A 20,772-nucleotide genomic window follows, 5' to 3' on the forward strand; every position below is an offset into this window, starting at 1 on the left:
GTTCTCTCTAGGGAGGGGCTGCACAAGCTCTCTCCCATGTGGGAGGGCCCGTTCAAGGTTGTTCATGTTTCTAGGCCTAGCTCCGCGCGCTTGGAGACTCCGGAGGGAGTACCCGTCCAGAACGCATGGAACATTCAACATCTCCGGAGGTTCTACCCCTGAGCGAGGCCTAGCGCCTAGGAAAGGCCTAGTGCCTATGAAGAAGGCCAATGCCTGTGAAGCTATCACGTTTTGGGAAAGGCCCAGTGCCTCTGAAGAAGGCCAATGCCTGTGAAGCTATCGCATTTTGGGAAAGGCCTGGTGCCTGTGAAGAAGGCGAATGCCTGTGAAGCTGCTGTGTTTTGGGAAAGGCCCGGTGCCTGTGAAGAAGGCGAATGCCTATGAAGCTGCTGCGTTTTGGGAAAGGCCCGGTGCCTGTGAAGAAGGCAAATGCCTGTGAAGCTTGCCGCCCATGACACTCTCACGTAATAATGAGTGGGGCTGTACACGCCGCGGAGTCTCCGGAGTGCCGCCCTCGGGCCTCGGGGCTCCCGCCCACGCCCAGTGATAGCACTTAGCTTCACGCTGGTGAGAAGACGTCGAAGACTAGAATAGGTGTCGGACGCGGCTTTCCCATTTGCTTTCTGCAGTTGGCTTTTTTATCCCCGTTTGAAGTTTTATTGGAGTTGCTGACGTTCCTGCCTTGTGACTCTTTGTCTTTCTCGCTCGCTTGCCTCGTTTTCTCTCGCACAAGTCTCGCGAGGGAGTCGCGGGCGCCCTAGCGAGTGTTTTCTGCCCCGATCGTTTGGAGCTTCCCTATCCGAGTCCTCTGCGGGAGCACCCCTCCCAGTCCATGCCCCACGGGCATCGCGACACGAGCGCAGGACCTAGGCTAATCGCCCCCATAACCAAGACCGTAAGCTACCCCTCTAACTAATCCTTGCAGGGCATGAAGCGCACAGCGAGGCCTCAGCCTCCGGAGGCGAGGGCCGCGTCAAGCTCCACCAAGCTCAAATGACTCCCGCACATGGACACACAGGACAGAAACATAGCGCAAAAATGGCAAAAGCAACGCGACACTTGACAGCAGCAGTTCTAACACGCCCCCACGGGGCCCTGTACTACCTTCTTCTTACGCAGGAAAGGAAGGAAACAAAATGGACACGACCTGTCCAACACCAACCTACAACAAAAGCTCGAGCTGCTCCTGGGGTTCAGGCGGACGCCTCCTCTCGCTTCACTAGGGCACGGCGGCGGGTGGACCCGCTGCCTTCACCCAGGCGGGTGTGACGGCGCGGGGGCTGGTCGCGACCACCGCTGGAGGAGCTGTTGCCTGAGGGAGAGTCGCCGAAAGTTGGCGAACCCCGAGCACCGCCGCCTGTACGCTAGTCGACATCTTCATCCTGGTCAGTGCCGGGGCTGGGTAGGCGGCTTCGGTCGTCGTCTTCAGGGCAGCACCCGGCACGGTGACCATCTTCCCCAAACACCGTCACGTAGAGGGTGGCGTCGCCATCGAACTTGAAGTACAGGGTACACCACTGGCCCAGGCCGCACATGCAGGCAAACGTTTGCCAGCCACGCGTTAGGGCCCCGTTCCCAGAGACGGAGACCTCCAGCGAAGCCCAGGAGGCCCTGCTGCAGCAGCCGTCTGCCTGGAGCCAGAAGCCGCACCGAGCGCTGGCCAGCAGTTCATCTACGAAGAAACGTGGGAGCTGGAGCCGGGAGCTGGATGGGTCCGCCGACCACACGGCGAACTCCGGCAGCACCTCCGCAGAGCGAAAGCGTGGACTAGGGGGGCGCACACCCATGGCGTGCCCCCCGTCGGCAACCAGGCACTCACCACCGCGCAGGGAACCGCCTCCATGACCGTGGGAGGCTACCACAGGGACCGTGGTGTACTTGCGAGGGCGGCCTCGGCCGCGCTTGGTCGGGGGAGGGTCGGGCCCTGCCCGGGGGGCCTTTCCTTTCTCCGCGGCCAAGAATCTCTTTGGGGCCATGGGGACGGCGATTAGCCAAGAAGAAGGAGAGGAGCAACAAGAAGGGATGGACTGAAGGGGCTTGCCCAGCCTCGTACTTATAGCTGGAGGAGGCCAACCGCCAAGCGCCACAATCGCAGGTAAGCATGACCAGTTTCTCTGCATGCAGGGACTTGTCAAGTCGTGCGGTCACCGAGGCATCGTGGGAAGCGCATACGCCCACGTCTAGTCAACTGCCACGCGGCGCCCAAGGCCGTAGGCTGTTAGGGCCCGTGGTGCTTCGTACTTATCCCTTCACTTCTCTGCTAAGCCAAGCCCGCGCGTGCCTTGGGCCCGGGGGCTACTGTCGGTGTTCTGGGAACGGGGGTCCCCAGACTTGCCTACCTGCGGCCTGCGGCATGGCTCAGGCAGGGGCCTAGCGCGGCCCATCTTCATCAGCCCAAGCTCAAGACCCTCGCTAGGGGCCGAGCCTGGCAGGGCGGACGACAGGAAGCTTCCTCAAGAGCGGCCTCATCAGGCAGGCTCGCGAGGAGGCGGAGAGATCAATGCAGGGGTACCTCGCGAGGAATCCATGACGCAAGCCATGACGATCAAGGCCAGGCGGGCGCCAGCCTGCGCAGGGTCCTTGTTTCCCCTTTGGTGCAAAGGGGGCAAGCACAGGCCAAGGCATCAGGCAAAGGTTACCATTCTGGTGCAACGAGACCAAGACCAGCCGGATGGCCGGACGGAGGTCACCGTGGAGCCCAAGACGGCGTCATCACCAGTGCTTTTGGCAGCCGAAGACCACCTTTGGTTAGGATAACTTGTACTATATGTTCCCCTTCAAAATGGCCAATTGTTGGCACCCTTCCCGCTTATTATTTGGGGAGAGGCCCAGGGCCTTTATAAGTAGAGCTAGCCACACAGAGTAGAGGGACATCTAGAGATCAGGTAGAACCCTAGCATAGAGAGAGAGAGAGGCGACGGAACTCACCCTAGCAGTCCGCACCAGCTCAAGAACACCCCTCGCGAGGTTGTTCTTCCCTTGTACTATTCATCATCGGCCCCTGAGGCAATCCACCACACCACACACTGGAGTAGGGTATTACACCACAACGGTGGCCTGAACCAGTATAAACCTTGTGTCTCTTGTGTTGTTCATCATTTTCATCTTAGTTTGCATGAGAGGATCGGACGTAGATCGGTAGGGGAGAGATCTCCGCGCGCACCCCAGCGTTCGAACCTCAAGGGTCTGCCGGAACCCGAAATCCGACACACATAGTTATGAGAATATCTAGACATCATCATGTATATAGGAATCACCTCCGTGAAAAGTAGACCGAAACGATTTTGCATCTACTACTATTACTCCACACATCGACCGCTATCCAGCATGCATCTAGAGTATTAAGTTCATAAGAACAGAGTAACGCATTAGGCAAGATGATGTGATGTAGAGGGATAAACTCAAGCAATATGATATAAAACCCATCTTTTTATCCTCGATGGAAACAGTACAATACGTGCCTTGCTGCCCCTGTTGTCACTGGGAAAGGACACCTGTCGGATCACGGGTTCCGGGAAAACCCTCAAGGTTCGAACACTGGGGTGCGAGCGAAGGTCTCCCCCTACCAATCCACATCCTAACTTCGCTAATCTCTCACGGGCTAACTCAATGAACTCGCAACACAAGGACACTAGATTTATACTGGTTTGGGCCATCATTGTGGTGTAATACTCTACTCCAGTGTGGTGGTGTTGGATTGCCTCTTGGGCTGAGGATGAACAGTACAAGGGGAAGAATAGCCTCCTGAGGAGAGGTGTTCTTGTGCTCAGTAAACTTGTGGTAGCTCTGGTCTCTCTCGATCCATCCGATCCATCCCCCTAGCTATGGTGGTGGCTAGTCCTATTTATAGAGGCCCTGGTCCTCTCCCCAAATATTGAGCGGGAGGGAGCCAACAACGGCCAATTTGAAAGGGGACAACTAGTACAACTTATCAAGACAAAAGCGGTCTTCGCCTGCAAAAGGCTCTGTTGGTGATGCCGTCTTGGGCTCCATGGTGACCTCCGTCTTGCCATCCTGCTGGTCTTGGTCTCGTTGCACTGATATGGAAATCTTTTCTTGACGCCTCGGTACTCCGCGCCTGTGCTTGCTCCCTTGGCACCAAAGAGGAACACAAGGACACTGTGCGCGCTAGCGCCCGCCTGGCCTTGGTCGTCATGGCTTATGTCAGTGGAACCTCGCGAGGTTTGCCTTCCTTTGAACTCTCCTCCCCCCACGAGCCAGCCTTGTGAGGCCGCTCCTGAGGAGGTCTTGTGTCGCCCGCCTCGCCAGGCTTGGCCCCTCGCGAGGGTCTTAAAAGCTTGTTTGTGAAGATGGGCCATACGGGCCCGCTCGCAAAGCCATGCCATGGGCCGCAGCAGGCAAGTCTGGGGACCATCGTTCCCAGAATGCCGACAGCAGCCCCCGGGCCCAAGGCGCACTCGGGCTTGGCTTCGAGGCGAAGCCAAGGGGCAAGTGTGGAGCGCCGTGGGCCCCAATAGCCTACAACCTTGGTCGATGCGTGGGGGTTGATTGGACGTGGGCTTCTCCGCTTCCCCATGCTGCCTCGGCAACTACCCGACTGTCAAAAGGTTGGCGTAGATAGCGCTTGCCTTCACTGCTTCCTTTCGTCTTGATCAGATCCCCTTTCTTGCACCCTTCCTTCGGAATCTCCAAATCTACTCCCATCCTTCCTGTATCGGCGACTAATGGCGCCCCGGAGGGTCAAGCCCGCCTCGTCGTCGGCTTGGTACGAGCCAGCTCTCGACGCGCCCAATGTCTCGGAGAAGAACCTCGCCGCCACGCGCTTGCTGACATCGGGGGAAAGCAACAAGAAGGGGAAGACTGGACTCCGGGCCGGCTCCAACGTGCCTGAGCCCGAGGGAAGAACCTTCTTCCCCTTCTTTACGAGCAGCATCGCCGCTAGGCTGGTTCCCCCCTTTTCTGACTTCTTTTACGAGGTCCTTGATCTCTACGGGCTGCAGGCGCTGCATCTTCATCCCAACTCTATCCTTCTCTTGTCAATCTTCGCCTACTACTGCGAGGCATACCTCGGTGTGATGCCGTGTGTAGCCCTTCTGGGCCACATCTTCTTCCTCCGCGCCAAGGAGGGTCACGCCTCCGAGTGTGTCAATTTGATCGCGGCCGGCAAGGCCAACTCGATCTCAAAGACGGGGAAGAAAGACGACGGCTTCCGGAGCAAGTGGGCCATGGTGGATGCTTAATGCATCCACCCACGCTTGACGCTGCCGATGGAGATGCCCCAGTCCGACAAGGGGTGGTCCTGCGGCAAGCTCACCGACGAGCGGGCGAAGTTGGTGCTGGAGCAGATGAAGTCCGACCTGAAGCCGCGCAATGCGAAGGCGGCGAAGATTACAGGGGCCATGCTCCTGAGGGAATTCCTGATGCTGCGCGTGGCCCCGCTTCAAGCCCGCACGTGCCCCTTGTGGGAGCTTGGGGATGAAGAGGACAAGCTTCGGTTGAGCCCAAAGGCCTTGTCCGGTGAGGAGCTAGCCACAACTCTCTGCCTTCTGGTTGGGGATGATCAGGAGTATCCGCCGAATGTGTTCACTACCCTGTTCGGCCACAAGGATGGGGTGTTGGTCGTGGCCTCCAGGCCGACCTTTGACGCGCGTGGACTGGTGCCGCCGGTGCTAACCGGGGCCCCTGCGGTGCCGACGCCGGTGGAGCTATCTTCTGGTGAGTCCCGCGGGGAGGAAGAGGAGGAGGAGGAAGACTCGGAGGTGACCCCTGAAGGATGGGGGAGCCAACATCCTCCGCGCCTTTCCTGACGATGCCGATGCCGGCGACCGCCCGAAGAGGGGAGAGCCACCCATCGTCCCGACGAGGGACCGATGTACGTTGATCTCCCAGGACGCTTCTTCTGCTCCAATGCCTCCTGGAGCCGCTTTCGGCCCGGCTGCCTCTCCTGCTTCTGCTTCCGGAGCTGGCGCACCCGCGCCTCAGGTTGCGAAGCTCTCCAGCTTTAAGCTCACCAAGCGGAGGGTGGACTACACTGCTGTGGACAAGTAAATTCTTGAGCTTCATCTTGTTCTTGCTTATACTACGGCCTCTTGTCATTCATTCTTGTCTTTGCTATTGGTGCTTGTTTCCGACTCTTTTCCCTTGTTGTGCAACCAGGCTGACGCCTGCGGTGAAGAGGAGAAGGGAGAGCGAGGTGGTGCTGCCTGAGTCCGGGTCGCCTCCTGCGACCGCGCCCCTCTCCATGAGAAAAGGTAGGGACGGTGCTCGCGCTTCTTCAGTCCGATCATCCTTGCGAGGCTGGGTGGAGTATCCTCAGGAGAAGTCAGCCCCTGAAGAGCCGCTGACTCGGGAGGTGCCAGCGTCCGTCTCGGGTGCTGAGGTCTAAGGGGCTCAGGAGCTTCCTGCGTCCCAGGCCATGGTGACGACGACGCCTCTTCCTCCTCATGTGTCATTACTCCCAGGTTCTTTTGCCTCCCCCACTGTCTTGGAGCGTGCCCTTTCAGAGATGAGTCAGCTACGAGAAGATCTCCTGAGCGTGGATCCACACCTGGTAGCCGGGCGCCTAGAGCTGGCCTCTGGCTGGCTTTAGTCTAACACCGCAGTCTGAGCGGCGCTAAGCCAAGCCGCGATGACCGTCGAGAAGGAGAAGCGTGCTATCGCTCAAGCTGTGGCCGATCGCGAGGCGGCACTGAAGGACGCCGAAGCCGCCCACGACCGCTGCTGGGCACTGGAGGACGAGATGAAGAGTCTGCGAGATGAGCACGCAGAAGAAGCTCGCTGCCGTCAGGCGAAGGAGGAGGAGATGAAGGCCCGGGAGGACGCCGTTAAGAACCGTGACACCGAGCTGGGGGAGTTGGCTAAGGTGCAGGCCATTGAATGCAGCCGGCTGGAGGAGCTGGAGCGGAAGGTGGAGGCGAAGGGGGTCGATCTTGACACCAAGGCGAAGGTTCTGGCCGAGGACCGCGCGGCCTTCGCGCTTCTGGAGAAGAGGTCTCACGAGGCCCTGAAGTCACTCTATGAGAAGGGCTTGGAGAAGCCGTTGGCCACTGATGAGGACTGCCCCGCCCAGTTGCTTCCCTACTTGGTCGATGCGCTTGAGGAAGTCGTGCGTGGCATCGGCCCCATGGCAGAGGCAGAGGCTCGCGTCCTTTCTTTAGCCGTGCTAACGCGCATCTTGAGCCAACTCCATCTTTGCGATCCTGCCGCCCACCTTGATGAGCTGCTGGAGCCTGTGGACGAGGAGCATTGTGCGGCTGCCGCCGTAGCCGTGAAGGCTCAGGTGGAAGCCCTGCTGGAGAAGTTCGACGCCTTTGCCCCCGCGCCTTCGACTGGTGGTGCGGGTGAAGAAGACGCCACCCAGGAGGGGGTACATCTTGCAGGTGCCCGTGGTGTCGAGGGATGACTGGCTTGAGGCTTCTTCCCTGCTGAAACTCCTGCAGCATGTAGCGTGCCTCGTGGAGGCGTTTAAACTTGTGTTTCGTATTCAAAGAACAATATGTATTGTAATATTTGCTTTGAGATTTTGCGATTTTCTTCCTATTTGCTTTATGTTCTACGTCCGCAGAACCGGCCCCGCGCATACCTCAACCGCCGTTGGACCGACCGGAGACCAGGACGAACCCAAGGAGTGAGGGGCTACATGAACAGTTAGGCTCCTGAGTAGCGATGCTCAGGAGTCCCCCTTGACGCGCAAACAACTTGTGGAAATGAGATGCAATGGTTGGTCTTATGTTGTACGTCGACAGGGCCCGACCCCGTGCATACCTCAACCGCCGTTGGCCCGACCGGAGACCAGGACGGACCAAGGAGTGAGGGGCTACGTGGTCAGTTAGGCTCCTGAGTCGCGATGCTCAGGAGTCCCCCTTGACGTTCAAACGACCTTCATACCTTAGCTCCACTTGGGAGGGCGCGCGACGACCAGGTCTGAGGGACCTGGTGGGGTGGCGTACGCTTGGGCGTGACCCGATTGCAGCCCCCATGCCCAGCCCCCTCGCACGGCTCTCCCAAGGGGAGGCGTTGGGTTGAGGCCAGACACCAAGCCCGGAGGCTCCCTGAGGTTGATACGACCATGAGGCTGCCCTCGGTTGTTTATCACCAGGACGGACCATGGCGCTTCCACACTTCCACAGGCATAGCCGCTCCTCGGCAGTGTCGACTGCCAGCGTGGAGCATGGTGCTTCCACTGGTACATGGGAGGGGACTCCCTACTGCGGAGAGCCCCCAGGGCGTGTACAACCCCGCCCTGACACGTGTCTTGCACGGCAGGGCTAGACGAGGTGTGTCAGGCCACTCGTGAGCCAGCGCGGGACTCACGAGGCCCTACCTCAAGGTGGGTTGTGCCTGGTCTTGGTTCTTGTTCGCTGTCTTGGTCCTGCGAGGCAGTTGGACAACCTGTGCCGAATGAATCTCCTGAGGTTATCGCTTGAGAAAGCCAAGCACCAACGGCCCCAGGAGGTGATGTGAACAGGGCTGGCCCGCCAGACAGAGCTCGGCCGTTGGATTTATCGACGCTGCAGGGACAGGCCCGAGCACAGACTCCGTGCCTAACCCTCTTGCATGAAGGGGCCTGAATAAAGATGACCGGCGTGCGGCTCCCGCGATGGGCGACAATCAACCAGGTGATAGTCATAGATAGATTAAGCACGAAAGGCAACCTAGCTCAGGTAAATGCACGAATGATACCTGCCACTGGGTCAGGCCCGAGCGGCTTGGGGATGATGCAGCTCGAGGGGCGCCCCCAGCAAGGTAAACTAAAGACATAAAAAGGAAGGGATACATGCCACAGGGACAGACCCACGCGGCCTGGGAATAATGCAGCCCCCTGGGCGCTCTCAGCTAAATGAACTTGTAAAATGTCACCTGGTTCCGTTGATGGAGGGGTGTTGATGGCGGTGAAGGGGTTGCTCCTCACGAGCCGCCGGGGCCCTGAGCCTCGGGAGGCTCTGGGGGTCCAGGCGGTTCCTTGAGGACCGTCGCCATCTCCGCCAGGACTGCGTGGTGCCTGGCCTCCTGGCCTGCCACGAAGCTCCGCAGGTTGCGCATGAAGGTAGCACCCACGCTCGGCAAGCCGAGCGGCATACGAACGTAGCTGTGAGGTGGACCTTCATAGTGCCCATCACGCGAAGGCCAGAAGCGCTCCTGAGACACGGCTCGGTTGAGCCCTGGGATGTCGATGCAGACGCGCAACTCACCACCCTCGCCTGGGTGGGGAGCAATGCTAGGTGGGCGGCGGTCACCGCGTATTGCTCTTGCTTCCTGAAGCTCCTGAGATACCTTGGTGATTGAAAGTGCGTTATATCGACTAGAGGGGGGTGAATAGGCGATTTTCATGAATTCTTCACTGAGGAATTTGCAGGTGAGGAAATTCCTTAGCGAAGAACTTCTAGCAGCGGAATAACTACTCAAAAGTAAACATAACAGAACACAAGCATAGTCATCATGATGAAATGAAGACAGACATAGAGTACAGGAAGCGTAAGCACAGGATAACACAGGATGAAGACAAACTGACTGAAGAAATTGAACTGAGGAAATTGAGAAAGTCTTCAGCCAAAGTCTTCAAACACATATATGAACAATCACACAACACAATTATGAGGAATGAAAGAGTTGAAGAAATAGAACCAGTTGGCTTGGTGAAGACAATGATTTGGTAGACCAGTTCCAACTACTGTCTCAGTTGTACATCTGGTTGGAGCGGCTGAGTATTTAAACTCGAGGACACACAGTCCCAGACACCCAGTCCTGAACACGCAGCTCGGGACACCAAGTCCTCACCGTATTCTCCTTGAGCTAAGGTCACACAGACCTCGCCCAATCACTCGTGGTAAGTCTTCAGGTGACTTCCGAACCTTCACAAACTTGGTCACTCGGTGATCCACAATTCCTCTTGGATGCTCTAGACCATGACACTTAACCGTCTGGAAGAAGCACAGTCTTCAAAGGTAACAAGCGTCGGATCCACGCAGGTTCAATCTCTTCAGTGATGCTCAATCACTTGGGGTTTGTAGGTGTTTGGGTTTGGGTTTTTCCTCACTTGATGATTTTCGATCAAAGTCCTCGGAGGATGGATTGCTCTCAAATGACAAGTCTCAGTTTCTCTGGGAGCATCCAACCAGCTAGTGGTTGTAGGGGGCGGCTATTTATAGCCTAGGGAGCAGCCCGACATGATAAGACATAAATGCCCTTCAATGATATGACCGTTAGGTGGGTAGATATTTTGGGACAGCTGGCGCATAGCACAGCAACGGTCAGAATTTTGAGTAGCAAAATCCTTAGGGCTATCATGTTCCTCACTGTATAGGTAATCCGCACTGGCAAATTCCTAACTCCTTAGTCAGAACAAATTCCTCAGAGACCAGAAGAACTTTGTCTCTGTCACTGAAGAATAGGACTGGACTGTATGAGGTTTCTAATGGCTTCACTCGAAGGGATTGGTAGGTGTAGGATTTTGAGTTGAGCATCACATGGAAATTTTTCCTTAGTATTTCCTCGACCCCCTTTAACAGTACGGTGTTTCCTATGACTCAAGAAAGAGAAAATGAAACTACGAAAACAAAAGTCTTCACGCTTCATGTTCCTCCAATGAATACCAAGTCTTCAAGGTCACACCAATTTCTTCACTTTCAAAGTCTTCAGAAAGTCTTCAGAAATCCAAAGTCCTCAGTCGAAGAACTTCATTTTGAGGGGTCGACTTTCTCTATAAATATCAAACTCCTCACAGACTTATAGACCTGTGTACACTCACAAACGCATTAGTCCCTTAACATATAAGTCTTCAATACACCAAAATCACTAAGGGGCACTAGTTGCACTTACAATCTCCCCCTTTTGGTGATTGATGACAATATAGATTAAGTTTTCAACGGGGATAAACATATGAAGTGTAAATACTGATATTGAGGAATTTGATTGCAAGATATAGAAGAACTCCCCCTGAATATGTGCATGGTGAGATATTTGCTTTTGAAGCATTGCACACTTGAAGAGTAGAATCATGGAGATCTCCCCCTATATCTTGTAATTCATACACGCATTTGACATATCACAATGAAGAATTTGAAATGCTTGATGAAATATGGTGACTGATGTAATTCAGCATGCGTGCATTAGCATATATGAGGAATAAGCATGCAGAAAAACACATCAAAAGTATCAAAGCACCATCGGGTTTAAGTTTACAACTCGATCCAATAAAGGTCTCAAAAGAACGGGAGTTGTAACTTAACAAATAAAAACGCCCATAAAGAGAGACCCGCTTGAATACTAACTCAAAATCCCCCCCCCTTTGTCATCAAATGACCAAAAGGATCGAATATGAGGACTAACGCCCCTGAAGAATATCAAGTTGATGATGGAGCGCCAGCGTTGTTTGGGTCGTTTGTCGTAGTAGGGCCTGCCACAGTGTCGTCCAAGTCTTCATTCTAATCAGTGTCGCATGATGAAGAATATGAGCTGGCCACCAAGGAAGGAACCTTGACCTTCTTGGATTTCTTTGGTGGAGGTGCAGACCAGTCAAAATCTTCCTTGAGACCCATTTTCTTCAAATCTTCTTCACCATACAGATGTGATAGAATGGCCCAGGTGCGACCGAACACTTCATGGAGGTAGTAATGGTTTTTCTTCACTGCATTGTGTGTAGCAGTCATGTTGTGAAGAAATGAACCAAACTGACACTTAACCCATTTATGGTTTCGATCCACCTTCTGGTGAAGACTAAGCAGAAGCTCACGGTCAGTCATCACACGTGGAGCTGTGGCTTGAGGAGTAGACTTGGGTGCATTGGCAGAGTCATGTGTGGCAGAGTCATCATTGGTGGAATAAGATGCAGCTTTGCGAAATTGTCCATCCAATGGACGAACGCCTTCATCAATGACAGCTGGTGCCTTGCCCTTTTCATCAGTGGAAGCAAAAGCCTGCTTGAGGACTTCAATCAGGGGCAGATGGCTAAGGTGATTCTGAAAATCAGCCTTGTAGTTGAGTGAAGACCTTGTCCTGAGGAATCTCATAATCCAAGGTGCAGAAGGCTTCAGCTCAAATGGAGACAGTGCAACATTTGCCAGAGTCCTCGTGAAGAAATCATGATAATTGATAGGAATGCCATGAACGATGTTGAATACCAAATTCTTCATGATGCCAACAATTTGCTCATCATATGAGTCGTGGCCTTTGATAGGACTCATTGTCCTCGTAAGAATATGATAGACAGTTCTGGGCACATAAAGTAATTCCTTCACGAGGAATTTGGTTCATGGGGCCTGGCCTGGCTTCAAAGGTTTCATCAGAACCTGCATGTAGTGATTTGTAAGATCAGGTTCACTGTAGATGCAACAAGCTTCTTCAAGGGGAGGACTGAGTGGTAAGGCACGAAGCAATTCAGTAGCTGGTGCTGTGTAGTGAGTGTTCTCAGACATCCAGTCCAGAACCCATGAATTCACATATTCAGAGTTTCCTGTGATGTGCAGCGTCACATAAAATTGAAGAATCAGTTCTTCATTCCAATCGCAGATGTCAGAGCAAAAATTTAACAGTCCGGCGTCATGAATAACACTGAGGACTGGCACGAAGCACGACAGAGATTCCATATCCACGTGACGAATGTGCTCATGGTAGAAGATTTTCTCTTTGTTGAACAACACTGAGGAATAGAAATTTGCTTGACTAGCAGTCCAGAAATGCCTCTTCCTTATGCGAGCAGAATCATATGGGTTGTAGTCTTCGAAGAATACGTGCTCACCAAAGAAATCATCATCCTTGAACTTTTGCTTGCGTGAGAATGGATCCTTTGGCTTGGGCAGAGGAGTGTCAGTGAGTTGCATCACGACCTCAGGAATTGCAATCTCAGGTTCTTCAGGCTGAGGAATTTCGGGTTCCTCTTCAGTGGCAGTCTGCGTCTTCAGATGTTCATTAGCAGCAGTTTCTTCAGCACTAGTGGCTGGAATTTCTTCATGTACAGATGAAGTGGGGTGAGTTTCTTCAGAGCCCATTTGAACAGTTTGTGCAGGGGACTGAGGTATTTGCTGCAACAGTGTGAACATTGGAGAGTTTGGATGCTGACTTTCCCAGAATTCATCACTCGTTACTGGTGTGGAGCAGCCAATGTCCACATCTTCATCTTCCATTTCTTCAACGCCAGCCTCTTCAGCAATGAACTGAGGCAGAGGCGAGGAAATTATAGGTGTTGAAGGGATCTCATCCACTTCAATTTCTTCATCAATCTGCTCTGACGAAGCAGCAGAATGATTTTATTCATTAGATCCGCTAGGGATCTCATAATCTTCACCAAAAGGAACAAGGTTCTTTGATGGCATGGTTGAGATTGGAACAGCATCGATTGGATTTGCCAATGAACTTGTCGTAGGCTTCATCTTCTTCGGAGCTAAAGAATCTAAAGCAGTTGATGCTTTCCTTTTCTTTACTGTTGCACGCTCTGCAGCCTTGGTCTTCTTCACATCTGATGTAGATGGAAGGATTGGAGTTGGTGTTGGCGCAGGAGGAGCAGAGGAATCTGGTTGATTTTCTTCAGGCACAACTGATGCAGTTGCCATGATTTCTTCAGTTTCTTCAGGTGCACCACTAGTGGATGCCCTGGCAATTTCTTCAGTGGCTGGAATGCAGTAATCAGCCCTGGAACTCATGTTTTCTTCAGCAGCCTGATTTTCATCAGCAGTGCTGGCATGTTCTTCAGTCGGCTGAGCAGATGCTTCCGCCTGAGGAATTTCCTGTTGCGTTTGGGCAGCAACATTGGAAGTGAAGTTATCAGCAAGTCTTACAAAACGAACCTTGGCTCCAAGCCAATTAGCGCGGTATGCGTCAAATTCATCACCGAGTTTCTTGATTTCAGTTTGAATAGTGACAAGTTCTTCAGTTGTCATAGAGACAACGTTTTTCTTCAGATAGCGCTCTTTCTTGTACCGCGCTTTCTTGATCTGCCTGGCCTTCTCAAATTTCCACTTTTCTCCTTGAATGAAGTGTGTCAGCATGTGACTTTGGCCAGGAGTCAGCTTGAAATCAGGCATGGGAGTGTTGGGGTCCTTGTGCCAAACATCAATGTATTCGAGGATCAACTTGGGATCCAAAAGCAGTGGCACATCTGTTCCCTTGGCTCCAGCAGCCCTGACTTGCATATCTCTGATGATTTCAACAAGTTCATCATCATCAGCTTCGACTTCTTCAGACGGCTCTTGGAAGGCGACCTGCTTCTTCTGATGACTAGGGCGAGGACCTCGTCCAGAAGTGGCCTTTGTCTTCAGTAGAGAGGGTCCCTTTGAAGAATTTGGTGCAGCTGAGGAACTAGCTGAGACACCTGAGGCAATGGAGATGTCTACAGTCCTTTGGCACGAGGCAAGATGCACAAGTGTTGAGGACTTTGTTGGAACAGCCGAGGACTTTGAAGGAGGAGCTGAGGAGTTTTGAGGAGTAGGAGCAGCATGAGGAATTGGCCGTGAGGGCTTTGAGGATTCTAGCCGTGAGGGCATTGCTGAGGAACTTGGCCTTGAGGGCACTGTTGGTGAAGCACTTGGCTTGCGCGCAGGCTTCTTTGACATAGCCTTCTTCGGCTTGATAGCAGAGGCAGCAGCAGCAGCAGAGTCTTCATTGAATTTCCTCACTGCTTCTCTGGCTTGCTTAGCCAACTTGGCTTGGCGCTTGGCCCATTCATCAGGATAGTCCTCACCGCGCTTGAGGCTGGTGGGATCTACTTCTTGGCCAGGTGCCAATGGAGGTCTTGGGCATGGAGGATGGAGTGCGAATTTCTTCATGTACTTGGGAGTAACATACATGTACTCCCTCCACTCTCTTGCCCATCTCCTCTCTATCTTCTGAATGCGCACCTTGCGCTGATTTTTGTCCTCTTTTCCAAACTTGGCCTCATCAGGAGTGTAGTAATCTTTGTATATATCGTCAGGGATTTCAAACATTGTGTTGACCTTAGCCCTCTTTCTCCTTTCTGTGGCTTCTTACCATCAGCCATTTTCTTCAGTTGAGGAATTTGAACAATTGAATTTTCTGAAGAAGTATGCAACTTTTCTTCGAGGAACACTGCAAATGAGTTAAGTTGATGAGAACCTAGAGATTCAGCAGCTGACATGAGTACCTGTGAATAGAGTATAGTTGCGAGGAATTTGGAGAGGTCATATGCATTCTTAGAAGGTTTTGTAAAAAGAACAAGTTTGAGGAATTTGACTAGATGAGTCTTGAAGAATTTCACTAAGTGTTCTTAGTCGTAGGTTCCAGAGTTGTACAGATCAGAGATCCGCACAATTGAGGAATCTTGAAGAGAAATTCGCAGCTTAGAGAAATGAATCAAGAACAGATGATATGTGAGGTGTTTTAGTGTGTGAGGATTTGAAGAAAAACACCTTTGAAGATTTTGTAGAAAACATTCGAATCAAAGAGGGCAGTAAAAGTAACTTTTAATTACCCTGGATGAAGAACACAACGAATAGTGAGGTGGAGAGGTGAAGTTCGTCAGTGCGGATCTTCCACGCCCTAACTTGGCGGAGGAAGACAGCTACGGCGGCGGCGGAGTGAAGATTTCCGCGGCCGGCGCGAGTACGGTAGCGACGAGGTCGAGGCAGTGAAGCTCTTCCTCACCGGCGACGATGAAGTAGAGGCGGCGCTAGGGTTTGAGAAGCTCGAGCTGGAGAGAGGTCGAGCGGAGTAAAAGAAGTGAGGAAAGGGAAGAGGGGTATTTATAGCCACGGTGAAAAACTGTTCGCCCGAAGAAATTTTATGAACGTGCCCCTGACCCTTCTCATTCACTTGACATGTGTCACCCACGTACTGAGAGGTGGAGATCGTGTGCGATCGTGGGTGAAAGGATAAGTGTATCGTGGGATGCGGAACGGTTTGAGAAGCAAAGCCGAAAATTTAGATAAGATAGGTTTTAAAGTTCCGTTCGCAATTTCTTCAGCTGACAAGGACACAGTGAAGATTTCAAACGAGTTTCGAATAGAACGCACATGAAGAATTTGTGAACAGATTGGGTCGAGTATTGCATAGAGGGGGAAAGGGTCCGATCACATTCACTTAGCAGAAAAACCAACTTGAAGAATTAGCAATAAGTGAATGTTGTAGAGGACATAAACTCATATATATATAGCCAATGAAGAAAAACAACAGAAACAGTGAAGACAATGCAAAGTTGAAGAATATGAACAACTGAGGAAATTCAACTTTTGGTGGTGGCGTGACCCACCGTATAAGAATGATGATTTCAGACACCGCATACAATTATCATAGGGTTCTGAGAATCAATTATTCATTAATTTCTTCACACTTAGAGTGTTATTCTTCATTGATTGAAGAAAAACGTTTCTTCATGTGTTGCACATCTAAGTCATCAATTTTGCATAAGTGTTAGGATGAGTGTCCTTTTCAAAGAACATTCGAAGATTCTAGGATATTTAGCTCACACCGCAACTTGCTAAATCTCTTCTCATCCAAGGGCTTTGTGAAGATATCGGCTAGCTGTTCTTCAGTCTTCACATGCTCAATAGAAATGTCGCCCTTCAATACATGATCATGAAGAAAATGATGACGAATCTGAATGTGCTTAGTCTTCGAGTGCTGAACTGGGTTGTGAGCAATCTTGATGGCACTCTCATTGTCACAGAAGAGAGGCACATTCTTCATGTTGACGCCGTAGTCCTTGAGAGTTTGCTTCATCCATAGCAATTGAGCACAGCAAGAACCAGCGGCAATGTACTCAGCTTCAGCAGTAGATAGTGATACGCAGTTCTGTTTCTTCGAGGACCAACAGACCAAAGATCATCCGAGGAAATGACATGTACCAGATGTTGACTTGCGGTCCACACGATCACCAGCATAGTCAGAGTCAGAATCCAATGAGATCAAAAGCTGAGCCCTTGGGGTACCATAATCCAAGTGTTGGTGTGTGAGCTAGATATCGAAGAATATGCTTCACAGCCTTATGGTGCCATTCCTTCGGTGTAGCTTGAAATCGGCCACACATGCAAACACTGAGCATTATATCTGGCCTAGATGCACATAAGTACAATAAAGAACCAATCATGGAGCGGTATACCTTATGATCGAAGTCAATACCATTTTCGGGCATAGGAATTTTGACGCCTTTGCAATCTTGCATGCCGAATTTCCTCAGTACATCCTTGAGGTATTTCTCCTGAGATATGAATATGCCATTGCGTTGTTGACGAATTTGAAGACCTAAGAAGAATTTTAATTCTCCCATCATAGACATTTGATATTCTTCACTCATCATGTAGGCAAATTCATCACTATAACGTTGGTCAGTACAGCCAAAGATAATATCATCAACATATACTTGGCACACAAACAATTCACCATCATAAGATTTAGTGAAAAGAGTCGGGTCGAGTGAACCGGGTTTGAAGCCTTTCTTCATGAAGAATTCCTTCAAGGTATCATACCACGCCCGTGGGGCCTGCTTGAGGCCATCGAGGGCCTTGTTGAGCTAAAGACTTTGTCAGGATTCTTTGGATCTTCAAAACCTGGGGGTTGAGCAACATATACTTCTTCCTCAAGCTTACCATTGAGGAATGCACTTTTCACATACATTTGATATAAAGTGGTATCATGATGGTTAGCATAAGCAAGTAATATGCGAATAGCCTCAATGCTAGCAATAGGTGCAAAAGTTTCATCGAAATCAATTCCTTCAACCTGTGTGTAGCCTTGAGCTACAAGCTGTGCCTTATTCCTCACCACAAGGCCATTTTCATCTTGCTTGTTGTGGTAGATCCACTTTGTGCCAATGATATTGTGCTTGCGAGGATCTGGACGTTTGACCAGTTCCCATACATTGTTGAGCTCGAACTGATGTAATTCTTCTTGCATGGCCTGAATCCACTCAGGCTCCAGAAATGCTTCATCTACCTTAGTGGGCTCTGTGATAGAGACAAAAGCATAGTGCCCACAAAAGTTAGATAAATGTGAAGCTTTTGAGCGTGTGAGAGGACCTGGCGCTTTGATGTCATTGATGATCTTTTCAACTTGCACTTCTTTTGCAATGCGAGGATGAGCTGGTTGTCATTGAGGAATTTGATCAGCATTCTCTTCAGCATCATTTTCTTCAGTATTTTCTTCACGTGCATTAGCTCGATGTTCTTCATGTTCTGGAATGAATTCTTCAGCAGATTCTTCAGTAGGAATGACATCCTCAGTATCCTTGAACTTGATAGTTTCCTCAGGTGCTAGTTCATCTATCATAGTAGGTAGGTGCTCTCTTTGCGAGCCATTAGTTTCATCGAACCGCACATCTACAGTTTCAACAACCTTGTGAAGAACGTTGTTGAAGACTCTGTAGGTGTGCGAGTCCTTTCCATAACCAAGCATAAAACCTTCATGTGCTTTCGGTGCAAATTTTGAGTTGTGATCAGGATTTCTAATCCAACATTTAGCACCGAAGACTTTGAAATAACTTACATTGGGTTTCTTATCAGTGAGGAGTTCATAGGCAGTCTTCTTGAAGAATTTGTGAAGATATACTCTGTTGATGATGTGGCACGCAGTATCAATTGCCTCAATCCATAAACGATGAGACATTTTGTATTCATCAAGCATAGTGCGACCCATCTCAGCAAGAGTCCTGTTCTTGCGCTCCACGACGTCGTTCTACTGAGGAGTATAAGGAGCAGATAACTCATGAGTAATACCAAGTTCATCAAGATAGCCATCTAGACCAGAATTATTGAACTCAGTTCCATTGTCAATTCTGATGTGCTTGATCTTCACACCAAAGTTAGTTGAAGCCCTCGAGGAAAATCGTTTGAAGACTTCCTGCACTTCATGTTTGTAAGTAACAATGTGTACCCATGTGTATCGAGAGTAATCATCAACAATAACAAAGACATATTGAGATGCATCATTTGAAACAGTAGAATAATGATTAGGACCAAAGAGATCCATGTGAAGCAATTCAAATGGACGAGTAGTGGTCATGATAGTCTTTGCTGGATGCTTAGCCTTTGTCATTTTCCCAGCTTCACAAGCTCCGCATAAGTGATCCTTGAGGAATTTGACATTCTCAATGCCAAGGACATGCTTCTTCTTTGCAAGCGTGTCCAAATTCCTCATGCCAGCATGACCAAGTCGTCGATGCCAGAGCCAGCCTTCTGAAGCTTTTGCAAGTAGGCACCCGGCTGGTTGTGGTCCTGTAGAGAAATAAAAAATATACAAGTCTCCTCTCCTAAAGCCTTCGAAGACTTTGGAATTGTCAGCTTCCATAAGCACAACACAACGGTACTTGCCAAAGACAACAACCATATCAAGATCGCAAAGTATTGAGACAGACATGAGGTTGTATCCTAAGCACTCGACAAGCATGACTTTGTCCATGTGTCGATCCTTTGTGATCGCAACCTTACCTAGACCCAATACCTGACTTTTGCCTTTGTCGGCAAAGATATGCTTCAGATGCGACGGAGATAATGGAGCATCCATCAATAGATTCTTGCCACTGGTCATGTGATTTGTACATCCACTATCAAGGACCCACTCAGTGGCTTTGGGTTGATCATCCTGCAGATGAATTAGTGCAACTTACGAACTCATATGCTTCATCGGTGAAGAATATGACATCAATTCATCAGATCAATTTCATCAAGCAAAAGAACAGATAAAGCAGTATGAGGACGTGAGAAATGAAAGTTCATTTCTTCATGATTAGCCTGCGTCCTTTCAGGCATACTCAAGTCCCCAGCAAATTCTTCAGACGATTACATATGTCTGGAGACCTGACCCTGCAGAAGAGATTAGTTCCTTTTCTTCACCACCCACATCTGAAGGGGTGGCAAAGAGTTCATCACTCTGCGAGCTCCATACGAGAAAGGTTGCATAGAAGCCCGTCCATTTCATTTCACATAAGAGGAGTTAGGATAAGGATATGAATAAGGAGAGAAATTCTTCGAGGACTTATGAACATAATGATTTGAAGAATAATGCACATGTCCATAATCCTTAGATCTTCCCTGCGAAACAGATGGGTTAGCACGATGATGTTCATATGAGGACTTTGATCCTGTTGAGGAATATGATCCATGTGAGGAGTTTGATCCGTATGAGGACTTGGATCCATATGAAGAATTTGATCTGGGGTTCCTATTCTTCACAGGTGGCGTCATGATGACATTCACCTGAAGATTTTCAAGGCATCTTTTGGGAACCCAGATTTTCTTCATAGGGGGACCATTCCTGCAGTTAGTGGCAACATATCTAGCAAATACTTCACCATTCTGATTTTTGAACAGTTTATAGTTGGAGTCAAATGACTCATCATCAGAATAAGGAGATTCACATGCAAATCCAGATAAATTAGATGGATCAACTAGAGGTCCCTTTGCAGCAACCCATGTAGTTTTGGGGTACTGCTCAGGCTTCCAATATGTACCATCAGCATTGAGTTTCCTCTCAAAGGCACTACCCTCTTTCCTAGGGTTCCTATTGAGGATCTGCTTTTTAAGCACATCACAAAGAGTCTGATGCCTTTGAGGCTTTTGTACATGCATGTCATGTACAATTCCTTCAGCCCTGCATCGTTAGTGATACTAGCAATGTCCTCAGATGAGGAATTAGTGATAGCAAAGGCATGTGAAGAATTTGAAACATTAGTAGCATTTGAACATTCAGGTGAAGAATTAGCAGATTCACGTTCAATGCACTCCAAGCATGGAGGAACAAATTCTTCCTAAGAAGCGCTGATTTGTTGAGCAAGTAATGAATTGCGCTCCTTCTGAAGATCTTCATAACTCACTCTTGGCTTTTCAAGGTCTTGCTTTCTTTGAAGAAATTCATAAGAAAGCTTCACAT

Source organism: Triticum aestivum, chromosome 6A (assembly GCF_018294505.1).
Source record: "Triticum aestivum cultivar Chinese Spring chromosome 6A, IWGSC CS RefSeq v2.1, whole genome shotgun sequence".
Lineage (NCBI taxonomy): Eukaryota > Viridiplantae > Streptophyta > Magnoliopsida > Poales > Poaceae > Triticum > Triticum aestivum.